The sequence below is a fragment of the Gopherus flavomarginatus genome, chromosome 9 (assembly GCF_025201925.1).
Source record: "Gopherus flavomarginatus isolate rGopFla2 chromosome 9, rGopFla2.mat.asm, whole genome shotgun sequence".
In the NCBI taxonomy this organism is placed as follows: domain Eukaryota; kingdom Metazoa; phylum Chordata; order Testudines; family Testudinidae; genus Gopherus; species Gopherus flavomarginatus.
In genome coordinates this window covers 69,865,319-69,889,936 of record NC_066625.1, presented here as the reverse complement: position 1 = coordinate 69,889,936, position 24,618 = coordinate 69,865,319, and the positions used below count along the sequence as shown (strand labels likewise).

Sequence of the window (24,618 nt, the reverse complement as noted above, 5' to 3'; positions counted from 1 at the left end):
CTCCATAAAAGGATGCTTCCGGGATGCTGGAGGAGAGAAGAACCTGTCCTTGACCTGCTCTGAGGTTTTGCAGTCCGGGCAGTTTTCCACCCAGGCTAGTATGGAAATGGAAGCAAATAAAAAGAAATGACACTATCTCTAATCATTGTAATGTGGTGTTGATGTGTTTCACATACACCCCTACCTCAGCCAGCAGCACCTGGCAATGTAAACAAAATGATCAATTTAAAAACAACACATTGCATGTGATGATGAAGTATTCCTGGGCCCTGACCGTTCATGCCAGTTTTGCAAGACAATAGTAACAGTCAACAGCTGAGGTGACGAGGTCTTCTGAATCTCCAAAGTAAAAAACTACTATTAAAGGGCCGTGGAAGTGGGATGTCTGAGCAGAGGTCAAACCACAACAGGTCTGTACAACAGGAGAGTGTCTGTTTTACATGCAAATCAAAACAAGATAACAGAAGTAACTAACAAAGAACTGCAGCCTGGTGAATGGGCCTACCTTCTTCCAGCCATCCGCATCATGTCTGTTCAGCACCCTGTGTCACACCCCATCCCCTGTACTGAGGAAAGGGGAAGCTAGAGTTAGGACCCAGTACACAAGGGGCTGAGCTAAGAGCACCCCTGCACCCTGTCACAGACTGCTTGACAGCATTAGACGGGCCCACAAGTCCTCCACCTCTCCCTGATCCTTTTAAGAGGCATTTACAGATGCCAGCTCACTGTGCATGACCCACTTTTTCCACTCTCGTCTTGCAAGAGAGCTATTTGAACAAATGTGCGGTTGCAGAGGGAGAGCGCCATCATCGAATCTGTACTTGGATCCACATCTGAGGATCACAAAAAAACTAGGAATGTTATCACATCTCATTCATGTGCTGCATGCGATCTGGAATGACCACTAAGGCACAGGAACAGCCTGCAGGGGTTCTTAAATTGTTGCAGTGTTAAAGTGAACAGTGTCTTCCTGTTTGAAAGCGTAATCTCTTATGGCAAAAAGAGAACTCTCTGAATCTTTGAGTAGATTTAGATGGTTTTTAAGAACCCCAGGATGGCAGGAAGTGAACAACCTAGAAAAGGTAATACAGACCCAGGCCCGTATTAACTTCTGCTGGGTCAGAGTGTGCACCCTGCCCTTCCTCCCCCCACATCCTTGTGGGGATGAAACATAGGCTGAGGTGATTGGAAGCCAGGATGTGGGGAGGGATGGCTTGGATGATGAGCCATGCAATGGCGGGGGGGAAGCGGGAGGAACAGGACTGGCTAGGAAAGAAGACTGGGATGGGGAGTCCAGAGGATTGACATTAGGACTTGCAGGACAAAGAGGCTGGACCTGGGATAAGAAGCCTGAGGAGTGAAGATTGCAATCGTCTAAGTGAGGAGAATGGGAGTGGGGTGAGGTGTCAGGGGTGGGAAAGAGACTGGACTGAGACAGGGTAGAAAGGGGCCTTGTTTGAGTGGAAATGGGCAGAAGAGTCTGTGCCCAGTAGAGCAAATTCCCCTCTACAGCCTGGAATGGAATCCAACATCCCTGAGTCTCAACACTCCTCTGCTGTCAGCATATATCTGTGAAACCCTGTGTCTAGTGCTGGTCGAGAGAGGATGACAACTTACTGCTGCTATTAGTTAGTGATGAGCACCTTAGAAAAACTCATCTGGAAATTAATAACTGGGTTTAAATAGCATGCAGTAAACAAGGAACAGGGCCACACTTTGAACAACGAGAAGCAAACAAAACATTGAGTAGCTGCTCATTAAGTGAGTGCTGTCCATCTGGTGCACGGAACAACGCAGGGGTCCTGTGTGTGGGAACAATGTGACTAAAGACTGTATCATAATGCATATTCACAAAAGGACCAAATTAAGGTGCACAGGCAGATTAATTCTGGCATTTCCTAACTTTTGAGTGCTTGACTTTGCAACCTTGACATTCTTTTAATGTGTGTGTGTGTGTGTGTGTGGTGGGGGGAGAGTTAGAGAGGGAGATTGAGATGTATATTTCTTAATTATGGGTTTTAATCCATTTTGTTTGACATATGGTGGGAGATGTGCTGAATATTGCAAATTCAGTGTCTTAATAGTTCTTTAGAAAAGAGACTGGCAAATATACTAGTTCACTTATTTCTTTGCACTCCTGCTATGTGAAACAGTAGAGCAGTCAACAGGTTGATATTCTCTTGCTTGTGTCTGTAAGAAGACTTCTTAAAAAAATTCCATGTCCCTCTTGCTGTCTTATTTAATTACACCAACTACGTTCTTAGTTTGAATATTCCTTGTCATGCCACAACATTTAAACCCTGCCACTGATTTACATTTGGCTTGTAATGATTACATTTGTATTGTTTACCAACAAACACTATTGGACCTAGGATTATAAACACAAAGTACAGTGTGGTACTTTGATCTGAAATTGCACATTCTCAGTCCTTGAGTTCTTTTACCACAAGCAAATGAATTGCCTTCATTATTTAAACAGACCTGTTATCTCCAACCATCAGAATCTTATCTCCTCTGTACTGCTAGAAAGAATTTAAACAGTCATTGCAGTTGTGGAAGTGCCAGCTTAACTGGTCTCAGGTTAAAAAAAGGGGTATCATCTCACACAATCTTGGTAGGGTTAGGAATGAATGATTTACTGAATAGCTAGCTGCGTCTTCTGTTGGACTGTTCTCTTCTCTTCTCTTGAATTCCAGGGGCAGTCATTGCTAATGGTGTCAATTCAGCACATTGTACAATTAAACTCCTTATTTTATCCTTAGAGCAGGTAGAGGTAATAGAAGGCTCTTTGGCATTGTAGTATAGCTCTGGGAGAGGGGGTGAGACTTAATTCAGTATCTATACCCATTCTGTCCTTGGCCTCTGAGCTACTTAGAACCAGTTGTACTGGTACAGTTGAAATAATGAACAAGTATGTACTGATAACTGGATGAGGTCCACCATATATCAATTGTTGACCACTTTTGGTTTCTACTGACCTGGCCTAGATTTGAACCAGCTATCTACAGGTGAAAGGTTCCTAATCCCACTGGTAAACTCTTGAGCCTCTTAGATCCTTTCTTGTTCTCCCTTTTTACTGATGATTAACTTTTCCATGATGAGAGAATTTGTATGAGTGGAAAAACACACTATCCTGCCACACTGGTATTCTCAGCAAATTAAGTTTTCTCTTGCTATTGGCTTAACAGGAACACTTTTTTGGTTGTTTTTTTTAAACGAACAGAATTACACATCTAACTTCCATGATTATGCATGCATATGGCTAATTATCTTCACTTGCATGCACAATCAACTGGTTTCGTGCATGCAGTCAAAGTAACTAATTGTAGGCCCATGTATTGTATTGTGCTCAGTACATAGTGCAGCTCTCATTCCATCAACGACCAATCTACAAGTAGGTTGAGGACAGTATATTAAATCTACAGTGACCATGAGGCCAGCTGGCAAATGGCAGGAAGCCTGGAATTAAAATTTCAGGTAGACTTATTTCAAAAAGTGAAAAGCTACCTTTGTGAATAATCTCAAAGTTGTTTTTATTATGGGACTGTTTGGAATGGACTTGCTGTTTTCTTGAGCAATGTCATGCTTTATCTCTTTTTATCAAAATGGTTATTGATTTTTTTGTTTACTAAAATCTGGATTTTCAATAACTTTTTATCAAGAAAAAATATACTTTTAAAAACCAAAAAGGCACTAAAGTGTTTCACAAGAAAAACCAAAAATGTCAATGAGGCTGATTTGGAAAATGTAGTTTAATATATTTCATTTTTTTGGAAAACGTTCTCTTCAAAACCTAGAAAACCAGTTGTTGTTGCAAGCTTTTAAGGATTTGTTGGAGTTTAAAACTAGCAAACTTTTCAGTGTAGTGAAATATTCATACTACAGAGTTGTACAAAAACATGAATCTCTTACTTGTAACTGAAAATTTTTAACAACATTGAACTTAAAATCCCTGCTCCCGAGCAAATAAAGTATGGACTTTAAGATTTAGGTCAAGGGTAGGCAACCTATGGTACGCGTGCCAAAGATGGCACACGAGCTGATTTTCAGTGGCACTCACACTGCCCGGGTCCTGGCCACTGGTCCGGGGGGCTCTGCATTTTAATTTAGTTTTAAGTGAAGCTTCTTAAACATTTTAAAAACCTTATTTACTTTTACATACAACAATAGTTTAGTTATATATTATAGACTTCTAGAAAGAGACATTCTAAAAATGTTAAAATGTATTACTGGCACACAAAACTAGCATGAATTAGAGTGAATAAATGAAGACTCGGCACACCACTTCTGACAGGTTGCTGACCCCTGATTTAGATCTTAGATAAGAACCTCCAGCTATGAGCAGATAGTGGAACATTGTATTAATAACTATCCTTATTAGACAACTTTCTGTCCTGATAAGTCACCCAAAATACATCATATCCCCAGTATGATAGAGAATAATTACATCTGATGATGGAGTTAAACCAGAGAGGAATTCAGTCTAAGCAGAACAATTCTGTTGTACCTTTATTAGAAGAGAATGCCCGTTAAGCAATTTATTTGTAAATCCCTTGAGTATGTCTGTGATTCTATGAGTAGGCACTTAAGATGGTTTTCTTTGTACTTTTAAGTGGCAAGGAGGATATTATTTGAATTTACTTCCTGTGTTTGGGAAAAACTTGTCCGGCTTTTAAACATACATGGTCATTAATCACCATTTTTTAAAATATGTATGCAAATTAAGGGCTTATTCTAAACTCCACAGGGGGTAAGCAAGAAGTCTCTAGCTTTCTCCTGCCTTCAAGCCCCTCTCCCCCTTCCTACACACACACACAATGCAAAACATGGCCCCTAAACTGTGAGCCTAATCCTGTCTCACTAAAATTGTGGGAGTAGATAGGTGTATGATGTCTCATTTATCTGTATTGCCTTTTCCGAGAAGTTTCATGAATTACGCAGCTTCCAACATTGGCCATCGCACTGGTCTTGGCACAGGATATGGTAAACCCTATAGTTGCAGAAGATTGCTGGAACTTGTTATTTTGTGTCTAATTTTAAACATTTACTTTGTAGAGTATTGTTGAATTGTGTTCATTTTTAGACCATCTTTAAACCCACATATTTACTTAGTACAAAGACTCTAAAGAAGGTGCCCTTATACCCTATATAACATACTCACTCCACAAGAAGGAAGTACTTCTCCTGCACTGTTCTGGCTGTCAGAAGAATAGATCATTTATAAGTGATTGGAAGAAATTAGTAAACTTCTGAAAGAAGTGGAGGGACTCCAAGGTACAGTAATAAAGGAGACCCAATGTAGAATCCTTTGTTAAAAGAAAATATATTTTTTTAATTATTTTTTTCAACAGGAGAGACTGAGGGAGCCCCACATGGGACTATTCCATGGCTCAGAGGATAGAGAACTCTTCTGAGAGGTGCAGAGACCCTGTTCAAATCATTTATCCTCCTTTGGCAGGGAGGGGGCAATTGAACCTGGGTCTCCCATATTCCAGGTGAGGGTTCTAACCACTAGGCTAAATGTTATAAGGTAGGCACCACAGGCAGCAGTGACTCCTCTATCATTTTGTGTAGGGAGAGACAGGCTCCTATCTTATTTCTGCAGGAGGTGCCTAAGGCTTCTGACTCCAGGCCACAGGTGTCTGTTCAAGCATAGCTAATTTGATGTAGGTGCCTTCCTACAGCCTGGATTTACATGCCTATGTGTGAGAAAGGGGAGGGATTTAGGACACACCCATAGTGTTGGCATCCTCCATTGTCTAGTTTAGGTGACTCCCCGCCTACCATGTGGTGCTTTGTGTATCACATTCTAAGGTGCTGTCTGCCCCCCATTCATTGCATAGGAATCTAGGCACCTCACTTGGCTTTGTGATTTCTGGATTTTCTAGGCACCTAAAAGTTAGACAGTGTGATGCTCTGCATTGCAACACTGAAGTCTCTTTGTGAAGCCCCCTCAGTGTCAATAATATATAAGCCCCCACAGTGCCCAATAGAAGCTGCAGAATAGGCAGGGAAGGGAGGTGTTTATTGCTACTGTGAAGAGAAACCACTTGCATTGAGGTTGGAGTTATTGTGGGGAAGTGTCTTCCGCACATACGGTGAAATCCTGGCCCTACTGAAGTCCATGGAAGTCTTGCCATGGGCTTCAATGGAGCCAGGAGTTTGCCTGTAATCCAGATATTGCTATTATTTAGAGACAAATCATCAAACTCTTATTCATAAAGAAACATGAGCTTATGCCAAGAGATTCCCAATCCTATGTTAAAGCAGCAGAAGAAAATGAACAGGCAGAGGCGAACTCCTAAAAAGCCATTGTCTGATTCTGATAACAAGAGTAACTCCCCTGAAATTGAAGAGGTTACTCTAGTATAAGTGAGAAGATGATCACAGTGCCTAATCTTCATCAGCATCATGGGAACCTCCACAGCCCAATTAATCCATCACCATTTATAGGCAGTAAGAAGGCCAGTTACTACTCCTGGAGAATGGAGGGACAAACATTGGTCTAACCGGTCCCACTCAGTTTTGCTTTATGTAGATAATTCATTCCCCTTCATTTTAGTGGCAGCTTAGTTGCCAGTAAATTTGACTCTTGGCTGACATGTAACTGGGGGCAGAGGGAGAAACCTGGCCTATTTTGGAGCCCTGATGCAATATGGAGTAAAAATGCATGCTATGTTTAGGACTTAAGGGAAATACATGTAATAATACTATCTGGGCCAAGTGGCATGAGTATTCCTTTTTCTTGGGCAAAATAGACAAGTGCCATCTATGAAATGGATTGAGACCTCAAACTCATTTCTCATAGGCCAGTGTTTCTCAAATTGGGGCTGCTGCTTATGTAGGGAAAGCCCCTGGTGACCTGGGCCGGTTTGTTTACCTGCCGTGTCCACAGGTCCGGCCGATTGCGGCTTCCTCTGCCCGCGGTTCACCACTCCGAGGCCAATGGAGGCTGCTGGAAGCAGCCTGGGCCAAGGGACGTACTGGTCACTGCTTTCAGCAGCTCCCATTGGCCAGTGCACAAGTGGACAGTTTGAGAAACACTGTCATAGGCCATCAAATGGCCAACCCATAGTGACTACTGATTGTGGCATATAGACCAATTGCAAGGGACCATGTCAGAGAGGGGAAGAAGTAGTTGGGAAATGCACTTAATGATATTGTTGAGAAATCACAAAATAACTCAGAAAATATTAATGAATATTGGTGAGATGTAATGGGAGGAGGAAGGAAGATGCTTTCCTATATGAAGTGAAAGTCTTGAGAAATAGGTTGCGTAGTATTTACTGAGAAACATAATAAAGAGACTAGATTGTGTCACGGCTGCTCGATTGCTAAAAGTAGAGTTGTTTTGAAACTTTTAGCTTCTGAGGATTTTAAAAGCCATGCAGCACAAAGAGCTGAATATGGCCTGGCTAAAACAAATTGAGATGCTTCTGCCTTCCTTATACCAATTAATTGGTGACAAAGTGAAACAAAGGGGAAAACAACTTGGCCAACCAGGATACAAATAATAAAAAGTAATGAGATAGTGCCTAAGGGCCCCAGTCATGGTCCAGGGCCCTATTGTGCTAGGTGCTGTACAGATATGGTCTCTGCCTCAAAGAGCTTATAATCTAATTATGATAATGATGGTTTCATGTGATAAAGAGCAAAATTACCAACCCATGACGCACAGATCCTCAAACAGCCTTTACGTAGACAGTAATGACTTTCAGCCATAGCTGGCCAGGCTGGATTTGAACCAGAGTTCTAATCAAGGAGGCTTCTGCAATCTGTTACAAATCTCCTAAGTAATACTATATTTGAGACCATTACATTATAGCAAACTAGCACAGACTTTCTGCTCTCCTAATTTGTTCTGGCAGTAGCAGATCTCAGCTCAATCTGAGGCAAAAAGCAAGATTTATTCTGGGGTATATGCTGATTTACATAAACAGTTACTGCAGAGGCTTTTTGATAGTGCAGTACCCATCCCATTCTGTTCCTCCCCGCACATCCCATCCCCAATTGTTTAACTCTTTAGATAACAAATAGCAGTTAAAATTATGTAACAATGCTGCAGCCTCAGACTGCAGAAGATGTGTATTTGCTGCTCTTGGATATTTATATTGAGCTTTACCACTATAAACTTATTTCCAGGAGGAAACATTATTTCTAATGTTGATGAAAATGTCCTTTGGCCAAAAATGAGGCTTTTCTCCATATATGATAACCACTGCAACATGAGCTTTATTTACAGATGAGCAGCAAAGGTTTCATCTGTGTAATGTAATAAAAATGCAGCTGTGCTGAGCAGTGCTGCATCTGTTCAATAGAAAGAAGGTTATTCATTCCTCTAGAAAAATAAAAGTATTTATACCATAAATATATAAACCTTAACATCAGACCCTACAATTATTCTCAAACTGAAACATTTCAGTAATTAGCTACAATCAACTACATTTATCACTAACAACACTTTGCCATCCCAGCACCTATCTGCATTCAAATATTTACCTAGGGTGTGCCAACATAAATAATGTCTACACAGTATTATACTGACTTTGCAACTGTAGTGTAAATGCTGTCACAGCTAGAACTCGAGGAAGGTATCTTAAGCAACTACTCCAACATCACTTCAGCAAGCAAAGTGTCATGTTCTCTTAACTACGTCACTTTAAAGATTTTTGAAAGCAGAGAGAACAAGCTTCACCTAGTGCAGCATAACCCAAAATGTGCATCAGTGGGAGAGAATATAATGTTTTAGGTACAGGAAAACCTATTAGGCCAAAGGTCCCATTGCTTGTTTTTTTGTTTAATCCCACCTTCCTGCTTTTTCACAAAACTCTTAATCCTCTTCCCCTCCTTCTCCAGAAATAAACCCAAGCACCATTTTTCAGTGTAGATGCCTTCACTGAGGAACCTTAAAAGGTATGTTTGCCCCCCCATCCCAAAAAAGGACTGAGCACTTATTCCTCTTATGAACTTCAAGAGGAGTGCAGAGGGACCCATACAATTTAGGGCACTCATCTTGATAATTTTGATACTAGTCACCTTTTAAAACTCACTTACTGGTGTTTCTCTCCATCTTTTTGTTTCGTTAAGTGTCTTTCCTTGGTAAATTATTCTATGTGTTTACTACCCTTTACCTAAAATGGTTCTAGGCCTGGTCTATGCTAGACAATGAAGTCTGCTTAACTACATTGCTCAGCGGTGTAGTTAAGCCGACCTAATTTCCTAGTCTAGATCAGGCCTCGGTATGTCTACATTACAACTGCTACAGCCTCACAGCTGCAGCTATGTCACTGTACTGTAGACATCTACTACAGCAATGGAAGGGTTTTTTTTCCCATCACTGTGGTAAATCCACCTCCTTGAGAGGTGGCTGATCCCTTGTTCAAATCCCTTCTCCCCCGCCCCGGAGGACTTGAACCAGGAGTCTCCCAAGTGCTGGGTGAGTATCTTATCCGCTAAGCTAAAGACCACGAGGGAGGGTCTCCTCCTCCCTGTTTTGTGTGAACTAGCCTGAGGGCCTGATCACATAGGTGTGCTCAGAGGCTGCCTACTGGATCAGGACCACTACCCGACATGTAACTTGAGCTGGCCAATGCCTATTTTTCCCAGTTTGTGAATCATGCTGGGGCTTAGGCATCCAGATGCCTGCCTGCCTCTCTCCTGCATATCATCAGGCAATAGTGTGCATGCTCAGGCAGGAGATAGGTGCCTGGTAATCTAGAGGGAGGCTGCAATGTGCATGCCTAAAGGAAAAAATGTAGGTGCTGAAGTGAGTTTAGGCACCTAACGGGTTAAGGGGCAGCCAAGCAGCAGTGTTGCGGATCGCACGGTGCCTGAAAATGGGACATAGGCATCTAAGTTCCTTGGTGGATGCCTCCTGAAGTAATTGGGAGCTAATATATATACCAGAGTATTACAGGGAGGTATGTTCTTCTAAGCGTTTCAATCTTTTACTGATCTTGCCTGGGTTCTGCTTTAGCCAGCTACTCTTCCTCCAGGTGCTCATGTTGATCAGGCAGTGAGGAAGCTGGGAGATGGTGTCCCATATCTGTGACATAAAGGAGATGTAGAGCTGGATGTGGTCTGCACCCAGGTGGCATTTCAGCACCTGTTGTCACGCTGGCTGTCCCAATAACTTTATATAAAGGTTGAATACTATTGTGGGAGAGGAGTGAGCTGTTCTGCTTTAGGTGTTCAATGACATTACATTTTTGCTGTAGAAACACAAACCCCTGATCTCTCAGATCTCGCAGAGAACAGTGCATTTACTTCTAAAATGCAATGTAACTTGAGGGCTAAACATTTTCTGTTAATATTTTTAGCTATTCCACAGTTTTTACTATTTCACTTTAAATTGCACTTATGAATTGTGTTTCTTCTCTGCATTCATCACTTTGTTAATACAGTTTGAGCTCTCCCATTCTTCTACTATTTTGCATACGGATGATGGTTTCAGTAATCTCCCAAATCCTTTTTCCTGATCAGAATGCAGATGGATACTGAAGATGGATACTGGTATCTTTCTTTATGCTTAATTCCATCAAATGAGGAGATAATACAGTGCTTCTTCATAATTGTTTGCTTGACCATTAAGTTTTGCATCATCCCCACTTGTTTCAGTAGGAGCTCAGTATAGAAAAGACAGCCTTCAGACTACACAAAACTAAAAAGGATTTTGACTGAATTGTCCCCTGTATATGATTTAAAACCAAATAAAACTCACTTGCTTTGATAAATGGAGCTTTTCTATCACTACTACTAATACTCATGTAGAATGTTCTTCACACTTAAAAAGTTTTCCCCTAGAAAGTTTTAAAAGAATTCAGAGAGCTGTAATTTGGGAAGTGCACATTTGGATTCAAAGCCCTATCTGTGCGGCTACTACATGTGTCTTTAGAATGACCTGTTCCACCAAGCAGAAATACACTGCAAAATGGTACCTTGCAGCAGTGACATTGGAACAATTTGTATGGTGGGTGTGCTGAAAGCCACTGAACAAAACTGCAAATCCTGTATATCATGGAACCCAATTCAAGCCGGGGGTGCTGCCACACCGCCAGTTCCAGCAGCCCTGCCTTGCAGATGAGATCAGCCAAACTGCAGGGTTCTCAGTTAAACCCCACTATACCTGCCCTGGATGCTGAGCGTTGGCCCTGAGAAGCTGCAAACTGAAACAGCAGTTGGCTTTTAATGGGGCCGCATTAGGAATGTGTGTATAACTGGGCCAAAAGGAGAAAGCAGCAGTTAGACGATACCCAGCCAAACTGCCAGACAACTCTCTGGAGCTGGGCCAGTAAACCTGATCCATACAAACATGTATGTTAAGAGGACATGAGGAAAACCTGATCCATTATGCTTTGGAAGATGGGGGAAACTGGCATTTGCACAGAATAAATAAGATGTTGCCATCTAGCCATACACAGCCCCATCTATGTATGCATTTATACCATGTTTATCTCTGGTGTCTAAGGATCCATGGGAAAGCCTTTGTTCAGCCCTGTGGAGATCCTGCCTCTCTGACCCTCCCAAACCCACACAACAAAACTAGAAATGTGTTTGGTTCAGGTGCAATGCTGCCATTGGTCCCCTCCAAGCACAAGCTATCTCCCTGTCTGAGGTTAGTTAAAGGAACTGAGACGGAATTGATGGTGCAACAAGGAGCACCAATTTACATGGCAAATTGCCATGTAATTTGACTGAGACCATGCTGCACAGGGTAAATAATCCCTACCACCATCCCTTTATGGACAGCCATGTTCACCAAACTGCATTTATAACCTGATCTGGTACTAGCACGGAGCAAGTGTCAGTCATTTGACCTTTCCACCTGCTTCAAATGGCAAACATGGATATGGAGCCACTCTCCACTCAGTGCAGTGGAAGGCTGTATAGGGACTGTACTAAGGCTGCAAGATCTTGCTCTCCTTTCTGTTGCTATCGATGAGGAACATTTTGCTCTTGTCCTTAGTTCCTTTCAGTCCACGGCTGCAATAACATAATGACTGTGTAGGTGGGAGGATTCTTATAATATAATGGAAGTCACTCTGGCTTTTAGAAATAACATTTCTTCTCCTACCTTTGCGTCCCAAATCTCTCTCTAATGCAAGTAGCCACAACCACCCCATATGTTTTGCGGTGTTGCTGTCTTTAAAATATCTCAATTCTGCATTTTTTTGGGTTGTACTTAAATATAGGCCTCGGCCCCCTTGGGATGGCAAAGTCCTTGTGCTCAATTAGGCATAAGAACTGCAATTATTCTGCTCCTTATCTCCTAAGCTCTTCCAAGTGCATGCACCCATATGGAGGGAGGGATGCAGGGATGGACAAGAATAATCTGTTTGTTTATGCATGTGAATGGGGACAGGAATTTTTCTCCTTCTAATAACTTGGGGGCTGAGGGAGTTCACTGGTCATGGTTTATGTTAAGATTCCATTTGATAAAGGGTTAAATGGTTTTAATCTGTTGTTAGTGCTACAGGACAATAGATTGGTTATAACCATTTATAACCCCTACTGTTGTGCTCATACCTATAACCCATACTGCTCATGTCTGGAATGTGCTTACAACATCTATTATTATTTATTAATGGAACATTTAATATAAAATATGTCTGGTAAACAGATGGATTCCATACGCATTTTGGGTCATAGGCTCCATGCTGTAGTAAAAAGGTCTAGGAATTTCTAAGATCGCCTGTTCTTCCATCCCCACGAGGCCCACAGGAAGGTGTAGCTGGGGAGAAAAGTATCCACAAAGTCCCCTCTGTGTTTCCTGTACAGTATCCCCTCAAGAGGAAAGGTTTCTGGGGATGTAGAGCAGGGACAGAAGCAGGCCTCCCAATGCTATGGATCATGGTGATTCACAAGGAAGGTACCCCAGCTTTGTACAGGCAGGTGCCTTCTGGAGGGATAACAGCCCCTCTCCTACCTTGGTAGCATGGCTCTTGATGTGGTTGTTGGTTGGGTCACTGGGGTTGCTGAGCAACAGGCACATTCAGGGGACTCAGGGAGAGAGTTAGCAGAACATGGAACATGACTCCTAATTGGCTTTCTACACAGAAACCCACTTGGTTTGCAGGCAATAGTGCTGTACAGTATATCTAGAATAACTTCGGTTGGGAGGCAGAGCAGCAATTCTCCAAAAATAATAAATCAGCAGAGCCCTTTTTGCACTGAGCATCCATGGAGGGATATTGTTGGGGTGCTGGGGCAAGAAAGGAACAGAGCTCTGGAAGAGAAGAGCGGCACTGCAGAGGTTCCCTTCTGCAGACGTGCAGAAAAGATGCACTGGGCTAGCCCGACACTTCTCACAAAATTGATCTGTGTGTGTCAATGCATGTCCTGCCATCTAGTTGTGACTGGGTGGGAGGAGAAGTCTTTAGTAACTGATGTAGAGCATGGCTAGAAACACCTATTAAAGCGATAAAATACCAGTTGATGATATGATTGTGGGGATGTAGATCGGTTTTTGTTTTTAAATCTGTAATAAGAGGCCAGAGCCACACATGGATACATGCAGCAAATTTCCAAGCCTCTGGCAGTCTGATATACAAAGTCCACACTCCCTCTCCATGTGCAGATGGTGCCTATTGTGCTCTTAGCCACAGAAGCATTTATAATTTCCAGTGCTGAGGAATGGATTTTTTCCTCTTTTTTCCTGCTGCAACTTACTTTTGCTATTTCATAAGAATGGCCTACTGGGTCAGACCAAAGGACCATCTAACCCAGATCTAACTTCCGACAATGGCCAATGCCAAGTGCCCCAGAAGGAATGAACAGAACAGGTAATCATCAAGTGATCCATCCCCTGTTGTCTATTCCCAGCTTCTGGCAAACAGAGGCTAGGGACCCCATCCCTGCCCATCCTAGCTGATAGCCATTGATAGACCTATCCTTCACAAGTTTATCTAATTCTTTTTTTAACCCTGTTATAGTCTTGGCCTTCACAACAACCTCTGGCAAGGAGTTCCACAGACTGACTGTGCGTTGTGTGGAAAAAATATTTCCTTTTGTTTGTTTTAAACCTGCTGCCTATTAATTTCATTTGGTGACCCCTAGTTCTTGTGTTATGAGAAGGAGTAAATAACACTTCCTTGTTTACTTTCTCCACACCAGTCATGATTTTATAGACCTCAATCATATCCCCCCTTAGTTGTCTCTTTTCCAAGCTGAAAAGTCCCAGTCTTATTAATCTCTCTTCATATTTCAGGGTAATACTCTGATTCCTGCCACACCTCCTCTACTTCCCATCCCCCAAATGCTTCCCCCTCCCTTTTGCGTGGGACAATTTTTGTGCTGCAGGTCAGTACAAAGTGGCAGCATACCAAGTAGTAGGTTTTAGCTTGCGTGTAGAATTTTTAATAAGTTGCTACGGTGTTCAGCACGTAAGCCATGGGAGCATATGGCTCATTGTTCTACGTACTTGAAATGCTGGCACCGAGTAGCAGAATTACATCAGTAGAATTACATGCAAGATGTTGCTTTTTATTTTGTAGCTTCTGCCTGTAGAAGAGTTAATAATACATCTGGCTAAGTTAGAGCACTAATGCTTGGCTTTATGAATGGAGATTTTGATTCTGCCCAAATGAGTTTCCAGAAGTTGTTAGAGAAGAAATAAATATTCTGTGGAAGCTGGTATATGACTGACTGTTCTGAATTACCAGTCAAAATTTTAGTTTAGCTGCCATGACCCAGTTAAACTAAATTTGGCTCCACTCCCCACATGAGAGCAGATGTAAGCACAACGCCCTTAGCTAGTACTAGTGTAACATTTGCTTATATTGGTTTCTGTTCCAGTAGCTAATTTATCTGGTTGAAGTACTTTTTTTTTTTTTTAACACAGGGGGGATCCCACAGCCTCCACTTTGTTAGTCATGTTATACTAAAGAGTTCACACACGGAACAAAACAGGGGGAACTCCACACTGCCCTGAAGAGTTATACTGAAACTGAGCAGCAAACAGATTTCTTCCTGTAACAGGTAGACCCAGTACTTACAGATGTCTCTGACTATCTGGAACAAGTGAAAATCAGAGTGTTCGTTCTCTCTCTCCCATGATTTATTGTGTTTAAATTGTTCTGAGCCACTAAAGCCTCATGAAGAAATCTTTGAAAAACATTAGTTGTTGCTCTATTTTTTTTTTTTTTTGAGGAATCTTTGTTCCTCAGCTTCTTCTGTGAGGAGGGAGACAATGTCATGGCGAGAGAAATGAAAACCATTTCTGCAGAGAGGAAAGGTGGTGATAAACGGACTCGGGACCAATAGTGATATCAAAACTGCAGACCATGATGCAGATGTGAAATCTGAGTCAATGTAGCTATATTTGAAGATGGTTTTGGGGGTTTTGGTTTTTTTTGCTTTTATTTAAACAAGAAAGGTTTGTCTCCCAGCCTGTCCACACTAGTTTCCAATCATGGCTTTTTTTAACCACATAGTGACAGAGATCTGAACCAAATCAAGCATTATTGAACTTAGTCCACATAGCAGTTTCTCTGTCTGCCAAAACTGTGTGCTAACCATGCAGTCCCATCCAAATCTATGATGCTGCCTAACAATATATATGCATTGGTGCATGGTGGGAAAATCTGAGCAGCTATTGTGGAGTGCAGCGGTTCTCAAACTGTGGGTTGGGACCCCAAAGTGACCCTGTTTTAATGGGGTCACTAGGGCTGGCTTAGACTTGCTGGGGCCTGGGGCCAAAGCCAAAGCCTGAGCCCCACAGCCCAGGGCTGAAGTCAAAGCCTGAGGGCTTCAGCCTGGGTGACAGGGTTCAGGTTACAGGCTCCATGCCTGGGGCTGAGGCCCTTGGGCTTCAGCTTTGACCCCTCTGCCCCACCCAGGCTGGTGAGGCTTGGGCTTTGGCCCTTCCACGCAAGGCAGCAGGGCTCAGGCAGGCTTGGACTTTGGTCCCCTCTCCTGGGGTTGTGTAGTAACTTTTGTTGTCAGAAAGGGGTCACGGTGCCATGAAGTTTGAGAACCCCTGGTGTAGTGCTTCCACTGGTGCAGAGGATTTTGGATGGGGGTTTTCCAAGATGTCCCCATACTGCTATTCAAGACTGTGGGATTTGCCTAAGAATCCCAGATGACTCTTTGGCCACTTTCCATTATGAAGATCTCGGCCCAGGCCTGGCAAGCTTTGAAAGTTTGCTGCTTGACAGTCTTGAAAGCAAACAGGTCAAAAATGATTGCAGAAGACTGACTATTTCTCTCCCTACATGTTGCTGAGCTGAACTGCAAAGAAACCAGACTCTCTCTGGGCTAGACCCAGCAATCCCCATGGATGCGCTATTATTGTGTCTGGCTTGCTTGACATTGTCTGCAATATTGTATGCAGAACCTAAATGTTGTTACTGAGACTTTTTTCATTAATAAAAATGAATATAGAGGCTAGTCTTGAAGGTTGTACATTAATTCCCACAATAATCTCATGATCATCAACACACTTCCACAGCTATGCTATAGTTAGTTTCTAATTTTTTTTAAGCGTTAGGGAAAAAAAGCAGTAACTTTTGACATTGCTAGAAACCTCACCCTTAAGACTGTATAAAATGCTGCACAAAAAGTCAACATACCTGGGTTTTGTATGCAAAACCACTCTCGTTTTTCCTCCTGATAGTTTCAAAGTTATAAGTTGGTGGTTTTTGTTTTGTTTCTGTTTTCATTTTCTTCTTTGTAGGCCCCACTGGTGTCACTCTGGTCCTGTAGACTGTTCTTCTTGCTGAGGAAAGTAAGGGGAGTAATTCCTGTGGTAAAAGCCTGGGAGCAAAGGCTGTTGCCAGCTTAGCTATTTTGTCACTGGATTTTATGACTTTCTGGTTTTCCTAGCGTAAAAAGAAGTGTCAAAGTGACCAGTGACAAATCTAGTGACTTTCACTGCCAATTACAGTGACATTCAGAGAAAGAAGTCACCAATATATACAGTCACAAAATCATTCACCAGCAGCTCAGCTGTGTTAATAAAATCCATTCCATGCTCTTCTTACTACTTTCTTTTGCACACCAACTTAATGTCGTTACATCTCAACTGGGATTATGTCATCAGTAGGAATCGCATTCCAGGGTTTCTTGGGCTGAGATCACTATAATCTGCAAGCAAGGAAAAGAGGTTTGTGGAGGCTAATTGCTTAAGCTAGGCACATTATGGAGAGAGAAGTACGTTAGCCAGTGATTGTTTTTGGCCAAATGTTTTTAATTTCTCCCTGCATGGGTAGCGCACCCTGTGATGCAGGGAAAGATGGCTAATGAAGTGGGCAGGGTGGGGGAGGCAGGTTAGTCAGTGAGGAGAGCCGCACAGATGGAAGATGAGGTGGGATGAGACAGAGCCATGTGCCCTGATGGGGTAGGAGGCACCATGCCTCCAGGGAGGAAGCCCTTACTACAGGATGAAAGGTGGCGCTTGCTTGATTTTGGATCCCGTTTACTTATTGCCGTGTCTTGGCCTAGGATTAGCTGCCTATCTGTTTTTAGAAATCAAACCCTGGAAGAGGGCGGAAGGGGCCCAGCTAGTGAATTTGTTTTTAAATCTACTTTCTTGGCTCCCTCTGGCACCGAGCTCAGGTCAGGTGAATGCCCCCCCTTCCCCTGGCTCTGGGTCCTCCCTTTCACTAACCTGTCGGCTCAAATCCAGCCTGGCAAGAAAGGTGAGGCTGATATTAACCAGCCCCAGCCGACCTGGGCTGCAGTGGGACAAAGATACTTTTCAGGTTTAGGTATGCCCAGTGCTTAATTTGTGATGAAAGAGGGGCCAGCACTCAGCTGCCCTCAGTCCTGGTATGCCCTGGCACAAATTAAACACTGCCCAGAGGTGCTGGGACTATGATCTGCCAAATGTGTCCAAAGGACAACTGAGTTTGGTTAACTTCTTTCTTGCCAGCCTAGATCTGAAACGACAGGTTAGTGAAAGGGAGGACCCAGAGCCGGGGGGGCGAGGGAGGGCATTCACCAACAACCTGCCTTCCCCACTCCGAGCACTTCACTAGCCATCTTTCCCTGCATCACAGGACATGCTACCTACCATGGAGCAGCAAGAAAGAACACATTTGGCTAAAAACAAGCCCTGGCTAATGTGCTGCTCTCTCCAAAGTGCACCTGGCTTTAGCAAAATATTTAATTGGCCTCCACAAACTTCTTTTCCTCTCCAGCAGATTATAGTGATCTCAGTCTAAGGAGCCCTTGAATGCAATTCCTTCCAAGGACATGCTCAATTGAGAGGTAATGACATTGTCTTGGTGTCCAACAGAATGTAGTAAGAACAACATGGATTTTAACATTGGATTTTATTATCACTATTGAGCTACTTGTGAATGATTTTGTGACTATACTTGCCTGGACATGCTCATGCGCGGACACACACATATATAAAAAATTCTCTGTTGAATTCTCTGGAAGTTTTGTTTAGTGACCTTTTTTACTCCTTTTGAGTGCTTAAACAGCTATATTTAGTGACTTTTCAGGGTTTGTCTGGTGACCCTGCTATGTCGAGTTGGCAACACTTCCAGCAGCTGATTCCTTTTTTCCTCAGCTCCTGTCTTTTTGGTGCCTGAAACTCAGCCCCACAGACATAATGACTAATTTTCCCGTTTCATCCTCCCTGTCCCAGAAAGCAGGCATACCCCTCAACAAAACAAAGAAGTTGAAACATAAGAGGTAAACCACTGTGGCACAATGACAAAATTCAAGAGGTTAAATGAGCCAAATAGATTTTCAACAGGGATTGAAATGGAGGGAAGGGGGTATTACTATTCCTAGTTCTAATCACAAACAACTTTGCTCAGATGAATAATCAAAATGAGATGCTAGTCACAGGATCTGTGAATGTTCAGAATAGGATATTGTACAGAGTTTCACTGGGCTCCTTGAGCCTAGTTTAGCCTCTCTTGGGAATAAATTTGCCTATGGGCTTGTTGTCTCTTTCTTAATTGGGGGAAGGGTAGTGATTATATGGTGTGTCTCAAACCCCGCCCCCACTGGTGGCACCAAACTGAGACATATTTCAGGACACTTTTTGCACAAAAAGTGTGGGGAGTTCACACTAGACTCTACAACAATGTTAGGTACAGGGGGTTCCCAGTATACATTTCCCCTTTATTCATTGTTTTGGATATCTGTCGCTCATCAATAAGGGTACATGTTCTGATTTAGGTTGGTTCTGATCTGTATATCCATCATTTACATGGATTGGGACCAACATGAATTGGAACATGTTCCCATATTGCACTGTACTTGTGTCCACTGGCCACGTTCAAGGGTTATTACCTACAGAGGATGTTCTCCATGCTGATTACAGAGATGGCAGGTGAAGGAAAGCCCAGTGTAAACGAGTTTTGGAAGTCCTACAACATCTCGAACTGTGTGGAAAACATTGATATGTCATGGCAAGAGGTCACTTTGCAATGTAAGAATGGCATTTGTGTCGTGCATGGCCAGATGCTGTCCACAGCTTTGTGGGATTTGATACCGTTCCTGCTCTTAAGCAAGAAATTGTCAAGCTGGTGAAGGACGTCAGCTTCGAGGAGGTGGTGGAGGAGGATATGCTGTACAGGAGTTGTTGAAGTCTCACACTGAGCAACTGACAAATGAGGAACTGATTGAACTGGACCAACTACGGATATACAAAGAAAGCAAGGATGATGACGATGACATAGGGCAGGAAGCCAGGAGTCTGACAATAAAGAATCTCTCCCATTTCTTTGGATTGCTGAATAAGATGACGCAAATCATACAGAGCAGTGATCCTTTTCATGAATGGCCTGCCAAAGTCTCCGGGGCTCTTGATTCAGTGGCTTGCGGCAGGGAGATCTCTCGTTCAAAGATTCATGCAAGAGCGCAGACGTCGATAAAATCCTTTTTTAAGACTTCTGCAACCAAAAAACCAGCCACGGAAAAGCCAGCCCAAGAAAACCCTGCTGCCACCCCTACCTAAGTTTACACCCCGCTTATTCCATTGTGTCTTAATGGGAAAAGTTCCCCGGTAAACATCATTTTGATATCCACACCCTTTCCAAGAATGCAACTCCAATGTATACAGGGGGCCTCCTGTACCTCAAGTTAATCCGCATTCAAAAATTAGTGACGCCAAGCCCAGAGATCAGTGGGGTAGTTCATGCCTCTCAAAGCTACTGTTCCAGGTTCTCTGCAGCCTTCTCTCCAATCAGTGCATATTTCTGAGGCTTTCTTAACCATACACTCAAGTCTACACTAGAAAAAGTTTGCCTTGCAATTGCTTCCTAGTGTAGACACAGCTTGTACTGGTACCAGAATGCTTTTGCTGGTGTAGTTTACATCACTGTATTGTCTAAAAGCTGTGGCCAACTGTTTGAGTAGACTCGCAGTTTGTTCTTAAGAATGGTCAAGAGACCACATAACCAAACTTACAGTTGGTCTACACTAGAAAAGTAGAGCAACCCATCTATGTTACCCAGGAATCCACATCTATGAGCGAAGTAGTTAAGCTGACCTAAGTCCCCATGTAGACAGTGCTTTTGGAGATCTAGCTACTGCCTCTCAGGGAGGTGGGTTACCTATGCTGACAGAAGGCGTTCTCCTGTCATCATAGGCAGTGTCTACACCAGGGATCGACAACCTTTCAGAAGTGGTGCTGAGTCTTCATTTATTCACTCTAATTTAAGGTTTTGCATGCCAGTAATATATTTTAACCTTTTTAGAAGGCCTCTTTCTATATGTCTATAATATATAACTAAACTATTGTTGTATGTGAAGTAAATAAGGTTTCAAAATGTTTAAGAAGCTTCATTTAAAATTAAATTAAAATGCAGAGCCCCCTGCACCAGTGGCCAGACCCAGGCAATGTGAGTGCCACTGAAAATCAGCTCATGTGCTGCCTTCGGCACGCGTGCCATCGGTTGCCTACCCCTCGTCTATGCTGAAGCATTTCAAGTGTACACAAGCACTTAACCAAATCTATTGTCTAAAGACAAAGCAGTACAGTATGAAAAGGAGACATATATATCTCCCAGGAAGCAATTCTTATCTCTCAGCATGCTCGCATTATGCAGAAGATATGTTTCAAAGATATGCATTTTAGCTTACCAGTTTAGAAGTTACAAAAGTCCTTACACTACACTAAAATCCAATCCACCAGTCCATAACAGTTCCTTAACTTGTTGCTCGGTTTTGTACTTTTCTTGTCTCTGGTCTGGATACTACATTCCAAACCAGCTGCCGTGAAGGTAACTATACTAGGACACAGAACAAACGTATTTTGATTTTGAAAGAGTTTGAATTTTTGAAAGCTGACTTCAGTGTTGCAGAGTGTTATGGGATATGTAGCCAGAGTAAGTATGATTCAAATATGTAACCTGGCTCCAAGTATAAAACGTTAGCCTAAACATTTATATAGAATGTATAATACATATTAATATGGTGTGCAATATGTATAACATGCGTATTAGCTAACCACTGCCGCAAGCAAAACAAACTGTACCCACAAAAGCATTTTTATGCAGGTAGAGCTTCGTCTACACTAAAAGGGTTTACCAATACTGAAATTCTGCAAGTCCTCCGCCAATTGCCATTACTATACCAAAAAAAGTTTCAAATCTAAAACTGGTCTAAGTTCAACATTCATTTCAAAAAAGGAAAACAGTTTCTAGCAAGCAAGAGAGCACCTTCATGGAGGTAGTAATCTGAATCGGTAAGTGGTGGTCCAATCTGGGCCCTACAAAGAAACATAAACTATGACAAGTACTATGGAAGAAGGAAACTAGGAGGCATAACTTTTAAGCCCTGGTACTTAAAAGTAGCATCGTTTTTATATAACTATGCTGGGTAGGACTGTGAATTTTTTCTTTTAACTGATATAGTTTGGCCAGCCCTGCTATATAACTGTGGCTCACGAGATGGCTAAGGGGAGAGATGATTGAGGTCTATAAAATCATGACTGGTATAGAGAAAGTAGATAAGGAAGTGTTTACTTCTTCTCATAACACAAGAACTAGGGGTCACCAAATGAAATTAACAGGCAGTAGAACAGTAAAACAAACAGTAAAACAAACAAAAGGAAGTATTTCTTCACACAAAGCACAGTCAACCTGTGGAACTCCTTGCCAGAGGATGTTGTGAAGGCCAAGACCATAACAGGGTTCAAAAAAGAACTAGATGAATTCATACAGGACAGGTCCATCAATGGCTATTAGCTAGGATGGGCAGGGATGGTGTCCCTAGTCTCTGTTTGCCAGAAGCTGGGAATGAGCAACAGGAGATGGATCACTTGATGATTAGCTGTTCTGTTCATTCCCTGTGGGGCATCTGGCTCTGGCCACTGTTGGAAGACAGGACGCTGGGCTAGATGGACCCTTGGTCTGACCTAGTAGGGCCATTCTTATGCGGCTCTTTTACCGTTAAAGTGCAGATGGTGGAGCCCTCCTGCACCCCCCATTCTCAATTTACCAGACTGAGGGGTGTGGGGGGGGGAATTTGGGACCTGTGTCTGGCGGCACGGTGGTGGTGGGGTAGTGGCTTCTGCCCAGTGGGGGGGTGTCTCAGGGCTTCAGCCCTGTGGGGTGCTCCTGTTGGGGTTTGGGGCTTCAGCAGGAGTGGGGCTGAAGCCCCAAGCCCCATCAGACATCTCCTGCGGGGCTGAAGCCCCGAGCCCTGGCAGGTGTGCCCCGGCTCTTGAACTTCTGAAGACTGTTGTATGTGGCTTGGAGGGCCGGTAAGTTTGGCCATCCCTGTAATATACAATATACAATCCCTAGTGTAGTGTGGATACAGTAATAGTGATATAAAGAAGCCTGATACCCGCCAAAGGGCTTTGGCCATTATACCTGCCTCTACAGTAGGTGAACAAACTTTTTTTCTACTGTAAACAAGGCCCAAGGATATCTCCTTGTATTGGTCTTCATCACAATGTGTAATAAGGAGACACTTATTCAAGTAATAAACATGAAGTTTGAAGGCTGGAGTGGGAGAGTATATAATGATGTTGGAGTAGTCAGCCAATTTTGTACAGTACATAGGTTTGGGGGAGAAGGTTCAAATACAAACATTGCTAAGCAATTCGAGAAAAGTAAATGGGCCCAGCCAGGTGCTGATAAGGATTGTTATAGGAAGAAGTTTATGGAGGTGGGAGGGGAGATTGGAGCTCTGTACAGCACCTAGAACAACCAATTTTCATGAAAAGATTGTGAGTTTTTATCAGTTGATTTACTTTATTCTCAAATTTCTACTGAGCTTTTGACTTCATCCTAGCTGGGTCAAGTGATTTACTGCTGTTCAGTTTATTCTAGCACTATCCTTCTGTTTCAGTACTGTAGTTGGAGTGCAGTCCCTCTCCTTGCGCCCCAGTCGGCTCCAGCAAGCCTGCCCTGCTCTTATTATAATCCCTATAGAGACCTGCCTGTGACCTCAATTATCTGCCCCCCGTCCCTCATAGTCCACACAACCTGCCTCCTGTCCTGTTTCTGCCCCCTTGTTGCTACCACAATCCATGCCCCACTTCCCAACCGTTTGTGCCCCAGCCATTTCACGACAATCCAGGGTAAGGCCCTCCCCCTCCCCATCACGCGTTCCTACCCCACGGGACCTCCCCCCGTACCTAGCCTATTCCCGCGCCCTTCCCATCTGCAGCCCCTCACTAGGCCCTGCCCCCTCCCCGTCCCCCTCTCTCGCTCCCGCCCCGCCCCGCCCCGCGAGGCGGAGTTGCCGCCTGGGCCCCGCCCCTCGCCCCAGGAAGGCGGAGCCGCCCGGCGCCCGCACCTCTCTACCCTTGGAGCCGGGTTACATGGCGGCGGCTGGAGCGGTAGCGAGGCAGCCGGGAAGCGGAGCCGGAGCGGAGCCCGCCGCCAGGGCCGGGCGGTCCAGGAGCCTGTGCAGCGCAGCCCCTCAATGAGCCTGGGAAGCCCCGTGAGTGCGGCCGGCGGGCGGGGGCCAGGCCGCAGTGCGCGCCGCGCGGGGCCTGGCCGCACAAAGGCGCTTTGTTCCCTCCTCGCTGCCCGGGGTCCCCCTCCCCCTCCGTGGGGCCGCGGTACCGGGCCGGGAGCCTCCGCAGTGCGGCGGGCACGTGCCCCTACCGGGCAGCTGCCGCCGGCCCTGGGGTAGGTCGGACCGCCCAGCTCCCCTCGCCCCCGGCGGGGACTCCGGTCCCCGGGGCAGCGGCGCTGTGCGGGGCCCCTGGGGCGGGGAGACGTGGTCCCAGCCGGGCTGAGGCAGCTTGGCCGGCCGGGCGGCCGCTCCCCGGCAGGGGGCTTCTGCTCTGCGGCTGAGCGCTGGGGGAAGGGTCTGGCCAAGCGGCGCGCGGGAGCCTGGCTCGGCTGCCGCGCGGGGTCGTGCTTCCCCGCGGGGGGGACCTCGGCCACGGGGCACCCGCAGCCTGCCCGGGGCTGCGCCTTCCGTGTGGGCAGCCGGTGACTCAGTTACGGGAAGGGTTGGTGAGCAGCAATCGGGGCTGTCCCCGCTGCTCCTAGCCCCCAGGGCGCTGCGCACCCGCCGCCTGGCCTGAGCCCAGGGTGCGCTGTTAGACAGCGGCTGGGCTCCTGCCCAGAGGTGGCTGCCTGAGGGAAGGAGCCGGCTGTCGCTACTGAGTGTGTGGTGCGCTTTGGGGGCCCTGGAGATGGAGGAAGCTGTGTAATTGTAGGGCTTTGTCTCTGCCTGCAAATGAATCGA

The 24,618-nt window shown here is 44.4% G+C and overlaps 1 protein-coding gene across 3 annotated transcripts in view; it reads left to right on the top strand.

Annotated features, from left to right (window-relative positions):
• Positions 1-24,618, top strand: part of MAPK6 (mitogen-activated protein kinase 6) — a 51,846-nt gene that overhangs the window by 3,554 nt on the left and 23,674 nt on the right. Inside the window, exon 1 of one of the 3 annotated variants that reach the window (XM_050966897.1) lies at positions 23,702-23,859. The exons of the other annotated variants lie outside the window; for them this stretch is intronic. The gene's annotated coding sequence lies outside the window, so the exon portion shown is untranslated. Of the gene's footprint in view, positions 1-23,701; positions 23,860-24,618 lie in introns of those variants that run through there. 3 annotated transcript variants of the gene reach the window in all.